Genomic DNA, 20,358 nt, shown 5'->3' on the forward strand with positions numbered 1-20,358 from the left:
ATGAGGCATTCTGACACAATCAGATTGGTGTGGTGTTGCCTTAGAATCCTGAATCTAGCAATTAAAAAATGGGGATAAACCACCACCTACTGTGGCCTGGAAACTGCAAAAACCATTTCCAAATAAAAGATGACTGTTTGTCTTCCCTGGAGACTTTTTTTCCACAATGGGGGTATTAAACAAGTACTACATGAGCGCATCATAAGATATGCAGATATGATAAGTATATAGAAACTTCAGTAGTACTAACAAAGGTTCAGATAACTGCAGCACTCTTCAGGCTTCTGAATATCTTTGCCTGCTTCCTTGCTTCTTTCATTTTATCTCCAGGAATTACATTTCAGGGTGCCTAAAGGCATCATATTATCAAAACAGGAAAGAGGATATGTTCTAAACCGCAGCGTACGTTAATCCTCCTACACTGCCATTGCTGTCTTCTCTTCTACATGAATAGGAAAACAGCTTTGATATGTCACAGGATATGCCCTCTGTCAATATAGATGCTCCACTCTTCGCAGTTGCATGGTAAGGAAAACCTGTCACTGAGACTTCATCAGTTCTAATGTTAGCGTCCATTAGAAATTTAGGGTGCCAAGTACAGACACCTCTGTTTCATCTCAGGTATATATGAAGGTGTCTTGGTAGCAAATAAGGCATAGAAATACAGAAAGCGAGAGGCTGTAGTGTCCTGGGTTCAGTCAGGATTTTGCTTTTAATAATCAGTTTTTATAAAATATGATGTAGATCAGTTAAAGAATATCAGTATGTAAAATCTGCAATGCTCGACCTACCAGTAGCTTTTAAACTGCCAGTAACAGCTGGATAAACTACTTCAAAAAATTCATTCTAGAAAAACCAGATCTCAGAATAGTTTTGTGAAAAACGTGACTTTCTTTTTTTCTTTTTTTCTTTCAACCTAAATGTAATTGTATACATGGACTAACACTTGGAAAAGGAAACCTTTTAACTTTTGAAACAAAGTAAATGAATTCTTCTATCAAACAACCCTTGTAAGTAAAGAACACAAATGTAGAATCTACCTTAAGAATTTTCTCAGTGCATTAAACCTGCCCTTAAAAAAAATAATTGCTAACCAAGATAAAATTCATATGAGTTTGCCCTTGCCACTGCTGTCTGTCAAATATTTATCAGGAATTTTAGGTAATGAAATGATCTTTGGGTTCTTCTGACACAATATAACAATGACACAAGAAATAACCATCAACATCAGCAGGGGTGCTGTTAGATGTGGCCACAACGACCTATTTACACCTACACAGTAGGTCTGTTCAGCCTTCATTTGCATACTGATTGATGGAACCATAAATGTATACAGATGTGTTTAACTGTGGCTGGAATAGAATGATAAATCAATTAAATACAAAAGCTCTACAAAGTAATGTAGAGATTGCTAAAAAAGATATGTCAGCATGAATTAAAAGAAAGGAAGAAATTTCATAGAGGGTAGAAAAATAAGATCCAAGAGCTGTTTCAGGAATCAACACAATCCTATCTGGATTACGTGCAAGTGAAAAATAGAAAGATTGCAATAACTAAATAACGCAAAGACAAGCAACCTACAAATCACATTGGGCTTTTTAGTTTGACCAAAGCTTTAGGTTTTGACTTCATGCTGCACTTGGGAAAGCTGAACTTAGACTTTTAGGTTAAGTCTAGCCTATTAAACAGAATAAGTCTGAGTCACAGTTAGGTTCAGCGAGAGGTAATCATCTATGGTATTGTAAGCAAGCTCCCAGGCATGGTTTTACCTGTGCTTTCTTACGTTTTTTCTAGACAATACTCAAAACAGTTGGGGAAAAACATGCCAGGGTCTGTTGCTAAGTCTGCTTTTAATAATATTTTCTCCTCCCAATAAGGCAGCTAAATGACAGGAAAGTAAAGTGATCAGATCACAGGTGCACCTCTGCGCATCTTTACTATGAAGTTCTTCATGGCGCCTTCTGCGAACAGCTAGCTGCCCGTCAGCATCAGGATACCTCATGGACTTAGTTTCACTCTTCTGGGCTTAGCCTGTTTTCTAGTCAGTGTTAATTTCTGCTGAAGAAAATGTAAACCTTTTTCCAGTTGTTTGATTAGGGATTTGGGGGGGTTTGTTGTTCTTTTCTTTACTATTGAATTCCATATATTCTTCTTTATGCCCATGATAAGGACAAGGGAAAACCTGTTTTCTGAACTTCATTCTTTGACTAGGCTGGGAATCAAAAAACGTCCTTGATTTCTGGATATTACAGAAAGCAGCACTGCCCTCATTCATCTTAGTAAAACTTGGATGTCTCATTGTAGATTGCCACATCTGAACTGTTTAGTTCTAATATATGAGTATTATCAACTATAAACCAGATAACTACACTTAGCCAGATGAATCACTGTACATGCAATTAGGCCTCTTCATTGAAAATAAAGTGCTTAGTTCTACATTAAAGAGTATAAAATACAGTATTATGTAATATAAAATTATATTCATAATAAAATCCCATTCCAGGGTTTATGGATTATGTAAAACAAAGCTGATATTTCCTGACTGGAGCAAGCACTTGTGTATTGACAGGGAAAGTTGTAGTCTTTGGAAAGTCTCTGATGTCCCATCCTAAATCTTCTTTGGACAAAACTGTACTGAAGTCTATCACTTAATCTGGAGTAGGTGAACACCCATTTCTATACAACACAGCAAACCAGCTTTGGTTGCTATCTAGATAGCCAGGAAATTTAAGCTTTGAGAAAATTTCTGTGTATTAAAAAAATATATAACAACTTATTTATTTTCCTCACTGATGAATTTATTTCTGGGCCCTGAGAAAAAGAGAATGAAGCAGCCATCTAGTCACAAAGTGGGAGAACACTCAGTAGAGCAGTGGAAAGAAAACTTTTGAACTCTACACCTATTGCTATTGCCAACTTCATGTGCAGCCTTGACTAAGTAAGTCACTTATCCTCCTCATATCTTCAGTTACCCAGGTGACAAATGAGTAAATCCCAATGCATTAGGTGCTGGGAAAAATAGTTACTACGTTTTGAAAAGCACTTCCAAAGGGTCTGGAACAATATAAATGACAGATACTTCTTTAAGAAGAGAAAGCAACAGATATGACCATTTTGTTTCAAGGATTTTATTGAAGGAATACAGAAATGTTGTCAGTGTAAGTTATTGTCTGACATTGCAGCAATAGAGGAGTGAATACCTCTATTGTAGGTGAATACAGTAGATGTAAGGCAGCTGCTTTTAAGCTGACACATTAAGAAGCTGAACTGATTATTTGAGATAGCTGAGTGAATGTGCTGATATTTATGCTGTACCTCAGGTTTATGCTATCATTATTCTACATGCCATACATTGGGACACCATAAGATGTGACAGTGCATATATAAATTTTGACCAAAAGCTTTACAGAAAAAAAAAGAAGATATGTATTCTTTTCTTAATGTTAATATACTAGTATGAAATTCCCTATGGTGCAATGAAAGATATGTGCACACCGAATACATCTCAGCACATACCACATGGATTGTAAAAAGATTTTGTAATTCTTTCTAATGCTTTCACTGTGAAAAGATCAATTTCTTCTAAGCCTGTCGTAATAGACCTTTGCCTTATTAGAAGCTGCTAATTAAAATGGTCTGCACTTGTGAATATCACTTTTAGAAAAATGTCATGAGAAATCAGATTCATTTCTGTGTATACATTCTCAACAAAAAGGTATGAGAAGAATGAGCAATAGTGAAAGAGGGTGGAAATATATAACTTTATAAAACAAGGAATGGGTAGTATATTTTAAGATAAGAATGGGCCCACAGCTGAACAAAATACTCCAGGTGGGGTCTCACAAGAGTAGAGCAGAAGGGCAGGATCACCTCCTTTGACCTGCTGGTTATGCTTCTTTTTATGCAGACCGGTACATGATTGGCTTTCTGGGCTGTGAGTACACACTGCCAGCTCATGTTGAGCTTCTTATCAATAAACACCCCCAAGTCCTTCTCTGCTTTGAATCCATTCTCTGCCCAGCCTGTATTTGTGCTTGGAGTTGACTTGACCCAGATGTAGAGCACTGTGTTTGGCCTTGTTGAACTTAATAAGGTTTGCACTGGCCCACATCTCAAGCCTGTTAAAGTTCCCCTGGATAACATCCCTTCCCTCCAGACTGTCAGCCACTTCACACAGGTTGTTTCATCAGCAGATTCCCTGAGGGTGCACTCAATCCCATTGCCTATGCTGCTGACAAAGATGTTGAGGACTGTCAATATGTCCCAATACTGACCCCTGAGGGACAATGCTCACATACAGCTGGCAGTTTAACACAGGAACTACAGGAGACCTAAGTCCCTATGAAGTAACAGGAAATGCTAGGCAGAATACCTCAGGACATTTCATGTGGTACTAGATGTCTGTATCGACAGATGAATCAAGTCCAGAAGTTCAGGTTTATCTCTATATTAAATATATTGACCTGTGGCGTCTACATATTCATTTGTCTAGGCTTCACATTGCTCTCCCTAGGCAATGGAAACCTAAATATGTATCTAGAGGCATCCAGTGGCTCCTGGACAGGACTGCATGACCCGTAAGGAGATGCTTAGGTTAAATTCAGTTGCCTGTTGTCTAATGATGTAATTTTCTAAGTCTACATAGCCTAGCCTCCAACTATCTCTAGAGAAGAATGGGAGTACCTTAAAAAGCCTATTATAGGTCTTGGCACATCTGAAACTATTCCTGCCCTGTTTTGTACAGCCCAAGGTGTCAGAAAAGGTGTTGAACATCTGTGAAACTAAGTCTTCTGTACAGCTTGGTCAGTAAAACAACTCTTTAAATTACAATGCCTTTATTGACTAGATTTCCATTGAGCTCTACAATGAAGGTTAAACACAGATGCAGACAGCCACAGATGGAAACCCGCACATCAGAAAACAGTCTTTCCCTAAGTAGCTTACATTTAACCAAAAAAGATAGTCAAAATTTGGTTGAATTATGAGAAAACCTGAAAAAAACCACGTTCTTTTGTCAAAAAATTTACTCTGATGAATAAGACATGATAAAAATTTAGCTTTAAAATCTTGTATACCTTGCCTTGTACCAATATGGAGAAAAAAATAGTCATGTTTTTTTTCTTCCATTCAGATTGATTTAGAAATATTTTATTTCTATATAAAGATGTATAATGCCTGAAGGAAAACACTACTGATAAGGCTATCAATCTATCAATGCAATTGTAATTCACTTCTCTGTACGTTTGCACTACAACAGTCTTCAAATTCACCAAAAGGATTTTTTTCAAAGCATCTCTGTTTCATATAACACACAGGATGGATAAACACCTAAATTAGAATCATAGAGTCATAGAATCATAGAATCGTTAGGGTTGGAAAGAACCTTAAGATCATCTAGTTCCAACCCCCCTGCCATGGGCAGGGACACCTCACACTAAACCATATCACCCAAGGCCTCGTCCAACCTGGTCTTGAACACTGCCAGGGATGGAGCATTCACAACCTCCCTGGGCAACACATTCCAGTGCCTCACCACCCTAACAGGAAAGAATTTCCTCCTTATAGCCAATCTAAACTTCCCCTGTTTAAGTTTTAACCCGTTACCCCTTGTCCTATCACTACAGTCCTTAATGAAGAGCACCTCCCCAGCATCCCTATAGGCCCCCTTCAGATACTGCAAGGCTGCTATGAGGTCTCCACGCAGCCTTCTCTTCTCCAGGCTGAACAGCCCCAACTTCCTCAGCCTGTCTTCATACGGGAGGTGCTCCAGTCCCCTGATCATCCTTGTGGCCCTTCTCTGGACTTGTTCCAACAAATTGTTGTAATTTGTGTTAACTTCCCCATTTGAATCCTATCAAGTGGGGAAGTTAACACAAATTTAGCTTTCCTAACTTTTGAGTGAATAATCTAGAATTTGTAGCTCTTTTTTTCTGTATAATTTCTTATCAGTGCTAAAAGAAAACTAAACAAGAAAAACTTCTGTGTATAAAAATACAATGTCAATTCCAGTTCCTTGTCAGTGTTAGAAATTTCTGGCTAAATCTGTGTCAGTGAACAAGTGAAGGCCAGGGCACTGGCCCCATACTGTCTAATTTTTAATGCACTCTCCACTGTTTTTGCCCTGGAACCATTAGTGGCTTCCAGACAATGCTCAGGCTCAGCTAGGGAAAAAGCACATACAGTTAGGAAAAAGCGCAAAGTCTTCCACCAAGAAATTTTGCCACAATCACTCTGGTCTTGGAGAAAGAATATAAGGAAGTTTAAGCACGTGAGGTCAGCCACATCATTCTAGTAGGTCTCAAAAGGGTCCCTGGTTTGTTTTATATGGGCTAACTAATCACAGACTGTTACTGTTGCATGTGTTAGACACTACTGAGTGATGAAATATTTTACTATCTTGGATTCAGTTTTCAGTTCTGCAAAGGTGTAGCGAGAAGTTCTTGCACCCGTTTGTCTTCTAAACATTAATGCTGTTATCCCTTCAGGGCTGTTTCAGCTATTCCAATTCATGAAACTGACAAAACTAAATACAAAACTCAGTGGACAGTTCGTGAACCAAAAATACCATTTATAGTCCATTCAGAAAAGAACTACGTATTTTGTATCCTGCAGTTCTCATCCATAGTCACAGATAATTCTCATACAGGAACACATCTTAGAACTTTTAAATAAATTCTATTCAGTGATATAGTTAAGATCAAACTGTAAGGCTTTGTAAAACTAAACATCTGCATTAAACTTGCTTCATGAGCTATGACCAGGAGAAAACATATAAAACATATTCTAATTAACAAATGTTAAAATGGCTTTGGTTCATAATCCCACACCCTTAATTATATAAAAGGAAATGAAGAAAATTCTATTAAGGCTGTACTTTTATTATTGTCGTGTATTTTATAGAGGTCACTGTGCTTAGATCTTTAAAACACTAGTAACACCAGCTGTTCCTGACTACAGAAGGTGTCTGCAGTGTTTAAGACCAAGTGTATGTTTCTAATTGTATTGTCTCACCTGAGCCCAATTATCTCACAACTTGAGTTGTCATGAAAGTTTGAGTTTTTGTGAACATGTACTGCTCAAATGGCCTCTGAATCCTCTGTTGGATATACTCTAACATAGTCATAAGGTTTCTGGAGCTTGAGGATTCAGCCTCCCATTTTAGTATCTGAGAGATGCTCTGAGCAATGAGAAATTTACCTCCATCCCTTCTGTCTAGCCTAGCCCATGCCAAATCACTTATAATAGATCTGGGCAAGAATCACTTTACACCACCCAGTTCTATGCTATTATAAAACACAATGGTTGAAGATTCTCCATGACAACAGATTCCCACACATTTTTGCATCTGACTATTCAATAGAGCCCATTTTCCTGATGCTAAAGAGATACCAATTATTTCTAGTATTGTCAGTATAAAAAGGCTGTTGTGCACTGAAGTTAGCATCTGACTAGACCATCTTCTGCACATTCAAAAGGGATTATTTGAAACAGAATAGCTCTTTTCAGAACTTCAGACACTAAATCATATTCAATAGTGATGTCTCTATCTTCCCCTCATTCTGTTTTGCTTCTGTTTTCAGAGGTCTGCTGAAATATTCCTGTTCCTCCACGCTTTTAATACTGGGATGGATGGACAGTAAGGTCTTGAGATTCTGTGTGTTTCCTCAACTTCTTAATCTAAAATTAATAAAAGATACTATATGTTTTCATTGGATTAAAGCACTTTTTAGTCGTCAAAATTATATTCTTGTTATATTAACTATCATGAAAAACAGAGAAAACTTACCAGCACTGATGGTCTTCTGCCCCTTTGCACACTCAGGTACACTTACCTCATACCTTTTGATTACACGTATGTGGCAGAAAAAAAGCATCACCAGAAATAATTCATTTTAAAAGAAAGAGCATTTTAGCTCAGATACAATTAATTTAACTTTCCATAGTATTGTGAGTTAGAGGTATAGCCAGAGTAAACTGCTAACCAGCAGAAGAAATGAGGCTGGCACCTTCAGAAAGCAATTGAGGCCCTTGGTGGTTTGAAACACTCTTTTAACAGTATCTCTATCTCTCTACTGAATAAAGAAGGGGTCTAGAGGACTTATTCTTCTAGATCAGGTGTCTTGTGTTTCACAATCAAGGTGAGATGGTTCAAGAGGCTCTGTTCAGTCATTGTCCTCATCAGAGAATGGTACTACTGCAGAGACATCATGCTATCTTTCGTAATGAGGGGCTAGTCTCCTTTTAGTCAGTAATTATTGAATTTTGTAGTAGATCAACAAAGTTTTTTTACATAATAGATGGAAAAAAATTACTTATTTGATGAAACCCCCTTTTATTTCAATGCAAGAAGCAGCCTAGTTATTATCCCCTTTGATTTCAAATATGCACAGAGAATTCGAAACAGAGAAAATAATTTCTACAGAAAACCTTATGATGTTTCTGGACAATTTTTATTCCAGGTCAAAATAGACATTCTTTAAGGGCCATATTCATATGGGCTTCCCTCTCCCAGGGTAAAAAACATTTTACTAGCACAGAGTCAGATCTTTCTGAGCTAGACAGTGTGTGGCTGGGAATGTTTTCTGTATCATCATCTAGCATAGACAGCCTTTGTGATAGTTCATGGTAGTTTTTTGAATAATTTCAGTGTACAGTTATACATGCACAAACACCTTACAAAGCATTCACATGTACTTGTAATGAAAGAAAAAGCCCAAATATTCCATCCATCAGAATTACCTTATTGGAAGTATTTTAGAAAACCTTGCTGTTCCCTCCCGATTGCCCTTTATTTCTCTCTTCAAGAGTCAAGGTCAGGTGAAAATGATGACTTTTAGTTCGGAAAGAATATGGCAAAATAATTATTCCTCTTATTTTAAAAATCTGTTAAAAATATGTGACACTTGAGCTCCTTTTGTTCTTTTACCCACAGCAACCATAATTATACTTGCATTTAGGTCTTGTCTGGAAGTACTAGCAATAACAACTTCTGTAGAAGCTGCTCAAAACAGTGACTGATCTTGTTAAGATCATTCTGAGAATATATTATATATTTTCTGATTTGACAAAGTAGGAAGTTTAACAACTTCTTTTTTTTTTTTTTTTCTCTATTCAAGACCAAGATTTTCAACATTTTGTGGCTCTGGAGAATTCACATTTTAGAAGATCACAGCCTGGAATTAATGCGTCTAACATCAGTGTGTAGTTGGAGTACTTAAATTACCCGCACAGCTCTTTGAGGCTCTGCATATGGAGTCTCAGCTAGAGAAAACCAGGCATTTCTAAAAGAATGAGCCAACTCGTACAGGGGATGAATCATGTTATATGTATTTCCTCTGCATTTATTCCATAGTGAACCAAGGGGAACTGTGTCCTTATTATAGATACCTCAGGTAGGTCCCTGAAGTTAAATGAGATGAGTCTAGGCTCAAGTAATTGCAAAAAATACTAATGAAAATCTAATTCTACATTCTTCAGAGAAAGTACTGTCTTTGAAAGTCAGAACTGATGGCAGATACACTGCGAAGACCCTTATCTTTCATCATAAAATACAGAACAGCAGATGGCATTTATTAACATGCTATAATAAGTTTGAGATGCCCCAGGCAAACTGACAAAGCAGCAAACAAGATGCGATGTTGCAAGCAATAAAACTCAGCTCAAAAAGAGAAAGATGCTGCAGGGGATATGCACTGCTAGAAAGAGAGGGATAAGCTTTGTCATTGATGGGAAACAAATATAACAAACCAGTGGATTTAGGAGTGAATGTCCTGAGACAAGTACATTTTTTGCAGGTTAAGACAGAGTTACAGTTGAAGTCAGTCCATCTATTGGTCAGGCATACAAGGGAAGTAAATATGAGAAGTACAATGAATAAAGTAATAATAATAACAGAAGTGGTTACTACCCGGCAGATACATGCTGATTTCTCTGATAGAAATGTGAAGAAATGCAAATAACTTATGCAGGAAAACCATCTTACCTGCACATATACCCTGATGGACACCGATCCGGTTCCTGTTGCCCAGGAGATTTCGAACCACGGTGGAGCGTTCATCTCATTGCTTAACAGAGGTGCAAACACATCTGATGCTGAAACAGTAGAGAGGTATAGAAAACAGGACAGAAATAACAATCTATCTTATGAAAATCCAATTTGTATCCACATCTTGAATGAGTGTGGATTATCTTGTTCACCTCTGTATCAAGAAAATACAGCAGAACTAAGAACAACACAGAGAAGGAAGAAATGGATGACTGGAGGTATGAAACTGCTTCTGTACAAGAACTAAACAGATTAGGATTTATGAGCTGGATAACAGACAAAACAAGAGTGTTATGAAAAATTTATATAAAATCATGAGTGTCTTTTGAAAAGGAGAAGAGCTGAGACCTAAAATGAAAAGGAAATGTACATAAATTAATCTATGAAGTTCTTTTCACTGAATATGGTGAAGACCAAATTGTAAAAGGCTCCTTAAAAGCAAGATGTTAAAAAATATTCGACAACAAGTGCAGTACTCTTGAAGACTACTATAACTCTTATCACTACCCAACACTCAAATTTTCACTGAGAATACATAGGGAGAAGCACATGTTTCCTACTCTTGTTCTTTACCCAAGCGTCCACTGCTGGATGCTCTTGTGTGTTATCCATGAATGGTTACAGCTGCAATGTGACTGAAGAGGAGGGTGGAGAGAAAGTAAGAGGCCTTGCATTCAGAAAGCCACATGTACAGTCTGCAGTTACATGTCATGCTACAATGCCTGTAAGCAATACAGGTGTTACAGGGCCTCAACCTTTTCGTTGTTGTGAGCACATCCAAAACTAAAAAGCAAAATAAATTCTTGCTCTTGTTCTTGAGAGACTTTCTAAAATCCACAAAACAAAGCCTTGTGATGTTAAAACTGGTGGCCTTCGCAGAGCATTCTCAACGCCAGATATCTGAGCAAAGATTTGCAAAGCAGAATTTTTAAAAAATTATGCCAAATGAATATTTGAAGAGAAAAGCCACGGAGCAATTCCAAAAGCAAAAGTTACAAAGAAGTTACAAACACAAAAGCTAGAAAACTGACCAAGATTTTTATTTAACAGTTGTGCTGCACTGATGTATACTGAATTGGGAACAAGTTAGTAGGCCATGGGCAGCTGTCCTGTCTTTGTTTTCCCTGAGAAATAATATTTGTAGTAGAAAGAGATGGAGAGAATAAAGACAAGTAAAGAAATGTCAAGTTAAGTCCTCTGCAGGCAAATTCTATTTACAGAAGAGGTATAAAACCTCTGGTCATAAGTTATAAAAAATAAGATCCAGCCTTATAGCTCGTCACACACAGACAGACTGTCCCTGTGCAGCCAGACTAACTTCACTCATTCACAGAATCAAGACTTAACATGTATCATCTTCGTCACACACCACCCCTAGCTGCAGAAAGACTTGTTTGCCCTAAAGACAATGATGAAATGTGAATACTGTATTCTCAGTTCTGCTGACGCTCTCGTTCGTTAATGATAAAGCAAACAGAAGAATTGTAGTTAATATCTTACTACAAAGACAATAGAAACCTGTTGGCTTTAAACCATTATAATAAACATTGATTTCTTTCTTTGGACTTATGAGTTTCTTTCCAGCAAAATACTACCAAGCAAGCCATGACACAGTTTATTGAAATTATTTAAAGAATGTATTTCCTGTTTCTCCATGTGTGCAGCATATTCTTCTCTAGTGAACTATCTAGATGAAGAGCAAAGCAAAATTAATGCAGCCTTCATGTAAAAATTGTAAAAACTAAGCCAAATTGTAACAACTAAGCCATCTAATAACAGAATACAACACTTTTTTTTTTACGTAGTATCCTTTATAAAAAGGCTCAGACAATGCTTTCAAAGCCATTACTCTCTGAAGTTAATTATAAAATATGATCCTACTCAAAGTTACTTTTTTTCCAAAACAAGTAATAGATGTGTTTGGGTTTTTTTTTTCTTTTTTTGGTTTTGTTTTGGTTTTTTTTCAATCTTATATCTGTTTTAGAACATTAATTTAACTAGGGAGACAGGAGTCACATCTCTTAAAGGAGGAATGCACTGAATTATAAGCTATTTTAACACTTTCCTACATCTAAGCAGGTTTTATTACCTTTTCATTAAAACCTAATTAAAATTATATTAATCATCTGCTAGGTACATGTCCTGGGTTCAGCAGTAGCAGTCATTTTTCTCTGTCTTTGTAGTTGGTGCAGTGCTGTGTTTTTGACTTTCAGTCCGGGAACAACGCTGATAACACCAACGTTTTTAGTTGTTGCTCAGTAATGTTTACTCTGATAAAGGACTTTCTGAGTCTCATGCTCTGCCAGGGAGGAGGGGAAATCAGGAGGAAGCAGAGACAGGACACCTGACCCAAACTAGCAAAAGAGGTATTCCATACCACAGCACGTCATGCCCAGGATGTGGAACTTGGGGCAGTTATCTGGAAGGGCTAGATCATTGCTCGGGTTGGGCTGGGTATCTGTCAGTGGGTGGTGAGTGGTTTTATTCTCTTCCCTTGTTATTTCCCTTATCATTATTATTATTGGTGGTAGCAGCAGTGGTTTGTGTTATACTTCAGTTACTGGACTGTTCTTATCTCAACCCGTGGGAGTTACATTCTTTCGATTCTCCTCCACATCCCTCTGGGAGCGGGGAGGGGGGAGGAAAGGGGGAAGTGAACAAGCAGGCTGCATGGTAGCTGGGCTCAAACCACAACAGTGCAATCCACATAGGTACAAATAAATAAATACAAATAAAAATATGCAAATAATAAATACAAATTCTGACAGTTCCAAATGATTGGAGTTGTTCTATCAACTCTAAAACTCTGATCATATTATCAATGAAAGAATCAAAACAACTCAACAGTTCCGTCTGTTCCAAAGAGGAATCAAAATAATAAGAAAGAGTAATTTTATAAAATGGTGTCATTCCAGTTAACAAATCAATATTCTGGATGTACTCAGGGACATTTTTTCTATTTTGGAAGTACCCACTTTTACAATTCATATCACTGGCAAATCACAACAATTGCTGAAGAGCAAAATTTGTCAGTTCTCTCATTACAGTAACTTATTTTGTAAGTGTCCTGGGTTCAGCAGTAGCAGTCATGTTTCTCCTCCTTGGTAGCTGGTGCAGTGCAGTGTTTTGACTTTCGGCTCGGGAACAGAGCTGATAGAGATGTTTTGGTTTGGCCAAGGACTTTGTGAGCCTCATGCTCTGCCAGGGAGGAGGGGAAGCTGGGAGGAAGCAGAGACAGGACACCTGACCCAAACTGACCAAAGAGCTATTCCATACCACAGCACGTCATGCCCAGGATGTAACTGGGAGTTAGCCGGAAGGGCTGGGAGACTGCAGGGTTGGAGGAGGTATCGGTCGGAGCTTGGTCGGGCTTGGGGGGCGAGTTATCGGTCAGTGGGTGGTGAGGTGTTGTATTCTGTTCCCTTGTTATTTCCTTTATCATTATTATCATTGGTGGTAGCAGTAGTGATTTGTGTTATACCTTAGTTACTAAACTGTTCTTATCTCAACCCGTGGGAGTTGCATTCTTTTGATTCTCCTCTCCGTCCCTCTGAGAGCAGGGGGAGGGCAAGAAAGGGGGGGAAGTGAGCGAACGAATTACCTGACTGGGTTTAAACCACAACAGTTCTTTTTGGCGCCCAACGTGGGGCACGAAGGGTTGAGATAACGACAGATTTGACTGGATTGATAGTCATTCGTCACAATGCTGATTTATTGGGTATCAGAGTTGTTCTTCTTGATCTCACAGCTTCAGACCGTTGTAACTTACGTAGAGCCGGTATTTGCTGTGTTAGTGTTTATCAAGTGTGGGGCCTGGGCTAAGGTTCTTGTCTCACTGTGCTTTATGGCAATGGCTTGTAATACGGGTGGGCTCCAGCAGCAGGGCGGGACGGACGTGGCCGTGGACTTGTACCTGGCCGTCCGGCTGCTCTTCACCGTCCTGGCCCTCGCCCTACTCTCCATCTTCGTGAGGCTGCGGGGAACTGAGGGGGAGCGGTCCCGGGAGCCGGCGGCTGCTGAAGCGGCTCGGGAGAGCGGCCCCGGGGACCAAGCGGCGGCGGGAGCGGGGCCGGAGGCCGCCAGGGGACGGCTGCCGGTGGAGGAGGTCGGGGCGGTCGAGGAGAGGAAGGACGTGGCTGCCGAGCAGCGGGAGAAGGCGGCGGAGGAGCCGAGCCCCGCGGAGGAGCCCAGCCCCGCGGAGGAGCCCAGCCCCGCGGAGGAGCCGAGCCCCGCGGAGGAGCCCAGCCCTGCGACGGCCGAGAGCATTCCCCGGAAGCCGCCTGCCGAGCCCCAGGAGGATGCCGGAGACCACGCAGCATTTACCGGCAAGGCAGAGGAGGAAGAGCTGGACTCAGGAAAAGAGAAGCTGGCGGTGGGAGAGCCGGCAAGCACAGCAGCTACACCAGCCCCAGTGACAAGCACAGCAGCATCGTTTGAGAGTTCTGAAGGCTCTGAATGGCCTTTGGGTATCCTTGGGACCTGCCTGCTGATTGTGATGGGGATCAGCATGTTGGCACACACACAGACTGTGTTCTACCCACAACCGTTTTGTCTGATCTCAAAAGTTAAGCAGAGTCAGGTTTGGGTCTTGTCTGGGGTTAGACAACAATATAGGGGGACCAAGAGATTTTCCCCAAGGCTGGAGAGTCATGAGTGGCAGGGTGTGTGGGACAGTATGGGCAAGTATCTAGTCCACTGGGCCCCTCCAGTGCTTTGGAAGCATCGGAGATGGAAGGCAGCTGTATGGAGTCCCCAGCAACAAGCTGCAGAAACTTCTGAAGGGGACAGTGAATTATTTTAAGCCTGGTGGGCCCATGGCACTTCAGGCCATCAGAGCAGAGATGCAACACAGAGATGGACTCATGATCAAGGGGTGGACTTAGCAATGGACACTATTGCCCTAGTTATTCATGAGTGTGAACACTGCACACAGTCTCTCCTGCTCTGGAAGACTGTTACAAGAGATGGAGCCTGACATGGACCAGATGGACGCAGCAGCTTTATAGGGACTGGTCCATGCACTTAGATAAGAGTGATGGTATATTGAAAATGTGGGATCTGAGCATGACGTGAATGGTATGGAATAAGGGGTGTCCTGGGTTCAGCAGTAGCAGTCATGTTTCTCCTCCTTGGTAGCTGGTGCAGTGCAGTGTTTTGACTTTCGGCTCGGGAACAGAGCTGATAGAGATGTTTTGGTTTGGCCAAGGACTTTGTGAGCCTCATGCTCTGCCAGGGAGGAGGGGAAGCTGGGAGGAAGCAGAGACAAGACACCTGACCCAAACTGACCAAAGAGCTATTCCATACCACAGCACGTCATGCCCAGGATGTAACTGGGAGTTAGCCGGAAGGGCTGGGAGACTGCAGGGTTGGAGGAGGTATCGGTCGGAGCTTGGTCGGGCTTGGGGGGCGAGTTATCGGTCAGTGGGTGGTGAGGTGTTGTATTCTGTTCCCTTGTTATTTCCTTTATCATTATTATCATTGGTGGTAGCAGTAGTGATTTGTGTTATACCTTAGTTACTAAACTGTTCTTATCTCAACCCGTGGGAGTTGCATTCTTTTGATTCTCCTCTCCGTCCCTCTGAGAGCAGGGGGAGGGCAAGAAAGGGGGGGAAGTGAGCGAACGAATTACCTGACTGGGTTTAAACCACGACAGTAAGATAATGACATTTACATAAAATAAGATCAGATACAGATGTTTAGTTATCCATATAGCACCACCAAGGATTCTGAATGCATATCAGCCCACAGAATCAAAGTTGCAGAGTGAGCAATTAGAGCTAGGACACTTTAATTTATTTCTGCTTGTGTAGGCTGCAGGAGAGCTTTGCCTGCAAATAAGTGAAGCTGTAAGTTGAAAGCTCTCCAAATTGTGGACCTTTGTGATTTCCCACTCCCTTCTTTCAGGATACCCCAGAGGAGCTGATGTTAAGCAGAACATTAATTCTGCATGGGTCCCGCAGAAGACAAATTGTGGTGGGACTGTAATTCATGCGGCTTGCATGTTTGAAGGAAAGAGATAAAGGCCATCTGGGTACATATGCTTTGTTTCTGTCTTGCCTTCTGGGCTTCAAATCACCCATGGAGGGACAATCCTTGCTCCTTTATCAATGACTTCAGTGTAATCACATTGGTTTAAAAGCCCCAGAAATTGTCTCCCTTGTGGACCATTTGAAATGCAGCTCTAAATTCTGCCTGTATATTCTTTATTATACAATCTGCACAATCAGGAGAAAAATTTATTTTCTAGCTTTGAAGACAGGGATTTCCAAGGAAGCCTTCACTATGTTTACCTTGTCTCTTACATTCCCTAAAGGGTACTTAAAAGATAGTGCTAATTTATTTATAGGTGCTTTCTAAAGTTAAAATTATGTTTTAAAAGGGATTTTTTTTTGTCTCGACCTTCTGTGATTTTATTATTTCATAGATGTTTTTCTCCGCTGTTTATTGGCCCAAATCACATGAAAATGTAGTTGCAAATAATGTAGTGTTATTTGTTATAATTTGTAAATACGAAATAAGATGAGCATAATATTTATCAGGTATTATTCAATTTCATGAGGACTTTGAAATAATCCCTTTGATGGAAAAGAATCCAAAAGTAGTGGCATAAATTATTCACCTCAAGTAATTCAGCCAGGCCTAACAAATGCAGTACAGTAAAGAGGAGTTTGCATATTGCACAAAGGGATCATTTTAAATCCTTTATCACTTTGTTCACCTCTCCTGCCCTTCTTGATCTTCTTTGCAATTCCAATAAGGCTGCAACATCACTGCAACATAAAGAGCGTTAGTTATTCTATTTAAAAGGTGCCAACCCTGTTGATCATCTGCCTAGCTCATTGTCAGTGTGGAAGTATTTATATTCTGAAAGGGATATGAGAACTATTTTGGTGAGCTGGTCCTTTTGCCCAAGTCTGTACTTCAAAGCAAAACCAAACTATTGCTGAGGTCTTATAGTATCATAATAATTTTTGTATTTTTTTTGATTAAACAGATTATTACTTTGGATTTCTATGAAGGCTGCCAACATGAGTTGTCATCACAACTTACTATGGAGCAGTAAAAAAGTCAATCAACCAAATTACCAAAGCAAAATCATCCCTAAACTTGCTTGGTTTGAAGCACAGTGCTTCACTCTCCCATTTTTAGGGTAACTTTAAGAGCCTCACACACATATGCCATCTCCACTGCATTTGTTTTTTTTTATACACAGACTACTCCCCTGTGCTGTAGCCATGCCCAAGGTCTAGTACTGGTGCTTCAGTCCAGTCCTTTCCTCCTCACATCTATCCTGGCAGGCAGTACCTGTTGTCTGCAGGGATTCCTGGGTAAACTGGGCTCTGAAGAAGGGAAGTGTTCAGAAGTGCAAACAAGCCCCTATTGCTAATCCTGCCACAGTCTGCTTTACTCATTTACAGTATGCTTACCCCCGTCTGACCCCTTAATATTTTATATATTCCTAAAGGAAAGGGCCTGGAGTTTCAGAAAAAGAAAATTCAAATCTTTTCAACTGATTAGCATTTGTGAAAATAAGATTTGGAAAGCAGGTAATAGATCAGCTATATGCCCTCATTTCTAGTTTGCCACCCTGAAAACAGCAGTTAAGTCTCCGTTTTGTCAACAGGAACACAATTTGTCAAAGGTTATGTGACCCAGATCTCATAATTCCTACTGCTGGGTTAAGCTCTGTTTCCTACATTTCCAGATGATTAATGTGCTCAGTCTGGTGTACTCAGTCTCTTTAGTACATGAGAAAGAGAACTACTCAGCAAGAGAGGTTATTTCTGTGCTTTCTTCCAGTCTGGTAAATCCTAGAAGGTATTAAAAATCAGAGAGAATTACTCTGAACTATTCCCCAAAATTCTGTGAGGTGTTCAGGTGGTTGAACCATGCCATCAAGTTACCAAACGGTGTCACAAAGCATACAGCTGGTCACCATCTCGAGAAGAATTTGGTATAATCTTTATTTATAAGAAAAGTGAAAGGAGAGAATGACAAAAGACTTTTCAGTTTGAGAAAAGCTCATGAAATCTATGAATCTGTGCTTACAATTTAACACAGGACTTCTTGGGTTTATCTTCAAGCTATGTAAATGAGAATTTAAAAAAAGAAATTAAAGTTCCCCCCACCAACACATTCTTGCTCTTTTAGGAAAATTAAGTGTTATTAGCAAATGTGAAGAAACCTTTTTTACGGAGTAGGGCTACTCATCCCTGAAGCATTACCTCTTAATTTCTCTGCTGCACAGCACAGCAATCCGGTCAGCCTTCGGGTTTCATTACATCTCTAACACTAACAACTGCACATTTGCACATTTGGTAGTAACACCTTTTTGTGTTGCCAGCATCTCCTTGCTGACACCCTATTTTCTTTGCTTGACACTCCACTTGCTGTTGACTCTTAGTGAGAGGGACAGAAAGGAAAGCACTGGCATTTCAGTGTGTGAAACAAGGCAGTAGCTAATGAAGTACAATTTCTCATAATGTGAGAAATTATCAGCTGTATCAGCTTTGGGAAAGCTTTCAGAACTCTCATTCACAATATTGTTTAATGCTTTTTGAAATCAAGCCAAATCCTGAGAAAATATCCATGCATAACCATGCTATGAGTGCTTATTGGGCTTTACTGAAGAACCATCTGAATAAAGTTATAGACTTACTGGCAAGGGATACAGAGTACTCGAGGTAATTAAAATAAATGAGATTGTGTCTCAGATTAGGAAGCATATAAACTAGCTTTTGCTGTCAGGCTTACATGTGATTTTTGGCAGATTTAAGGAAACAAAGCTGTAACAGACTGACAAAAAAATGCAGCCATGTTAATAAATACAGTTTATTTTTCATTAAATTATAATGAAGTTTGTTATAGACACTATTTCTGAAGAAAATATTGTCATACTTATTTCCAAACTAACTCCATATAAAGTCAAATTTCTCTCTCATTTTTATCCTCCAATTATAATAATGTTATTACAATTTCACATGTAATATTTCATACACTAGACAAAAGAGGATGAACACAAAATGCAGGAAGAAGCTGTACAGTTATGAGGTAAAATCCTGGCAAGGTAGACCCAGAATGGTCTGCAAACAGCTATGAATTTCACTTGGTCTTCCTTTATTGTGGTTTACCTGGCAGGCTGCTAAAAACCACACAGCTGTTTGCTCACTGTCTTCCAGTGGTAGTAGTAGCCTTAGAGGGTCAGAAATGAAGAATTGCAGGCAGAAAGGTTAACAAGTGTATCCGCAACATGACAGGAGCCAAGCAAGGCTTCCCTCAGCCTCAAGATAAAATATATAAAATATTAATAGAAATGCATGGAGAGTTTTGATAATAGTAGTGTTTCCTTACAAGTTGTAAGAGTTTCTATTTCTCTGTAGATAAACATACACTTATATCTCTGTGCTTGCACTAAGTGACATGTAATCTACTCAACCTCCACATGGAAATGACTATGTATATGTTAACTGCCACCTGCCATCTAGGCAACACAGTTTTGCAGTTCTGTGCTAAAAAATCATTTGGATTCCATAATATTGGAAAGTACATGTCGTGGTTTAAACCCAGTCAGGCAATTCGTTCACTCACTTCCCTCCACTTCTTGCCTTCCCCCTGCTCCCGGAGGGACAGAAAGGAGAGTCAAAAAGAATGCAACTCTGATGGGTTGAGATAAGAACAGTTTAGTAACTAAGGTATAACACAAATCACTACTGCTACCACCAATGATAATAATGATAAAGGAAATAACAAGGGAAGAGAATACAACACCTCACCACCAGCCAACTGATAACTCACCCCCCAGGCCTGACCAAGCACCAACCCATGCCTCATCCAACCCTGCAGTCTCCCAGCCCTTCCGGGTAACTCCCAGTTACATCCTGGGCATGACGTGCTGTGGTATGGAATACCTCTTTGGTCAGTTTGGGTCAGGTGTCCTGTCTCTGCTTCCTCCCAGCTTCCCCTCCTCCCCGGCAGACCATGAGGCTCACAAAGTCCTTGGCCAAACCAAAACATCACTGTTATCAGCTCTGTTCCCGAGCCGAAAGTCAAAACGCTGCACTGCACCAGCTACCAAGAAGGAGAAACATGACTGCTACTGCTGAACCCAGGACAGTACAGAAATCAGCTAGTCCTTGAAAGGTTGATCAACTGGGTAGATCAACTGCTTGCCCACAGCAGGAACAACTGTTGTCAAACCATTCTTGAGAGAAACTCGCATAACCTATTCTTTAAAAACAAGACAAGAGAAAACCCTCTGCAGACATTCCCTGTGCTCCCCATAGATGTTTACTATGCTCCTCTCTGGGCAACCT

The sequence above is a fragment of the Pezoporus flaviventris genome, unplaced genomic scaffold (genome assembly GCF_033815535.1).
Source record: "Pezoporus flaviventris isolate CSIRO_AGI_PZ_B2104156 unplaced genomic scaffold, CSIRO_AGI_Pfla_v1 ptg000045l, whole genome shotgun sequence".
In the NCBI taxonomy this organism is placed as follows: Eukaryota; Metazoa; Chordata; class Aves; order Psittaciformes; family Psittacidae; genus Pezoporus; species Pezoporus flaviventris.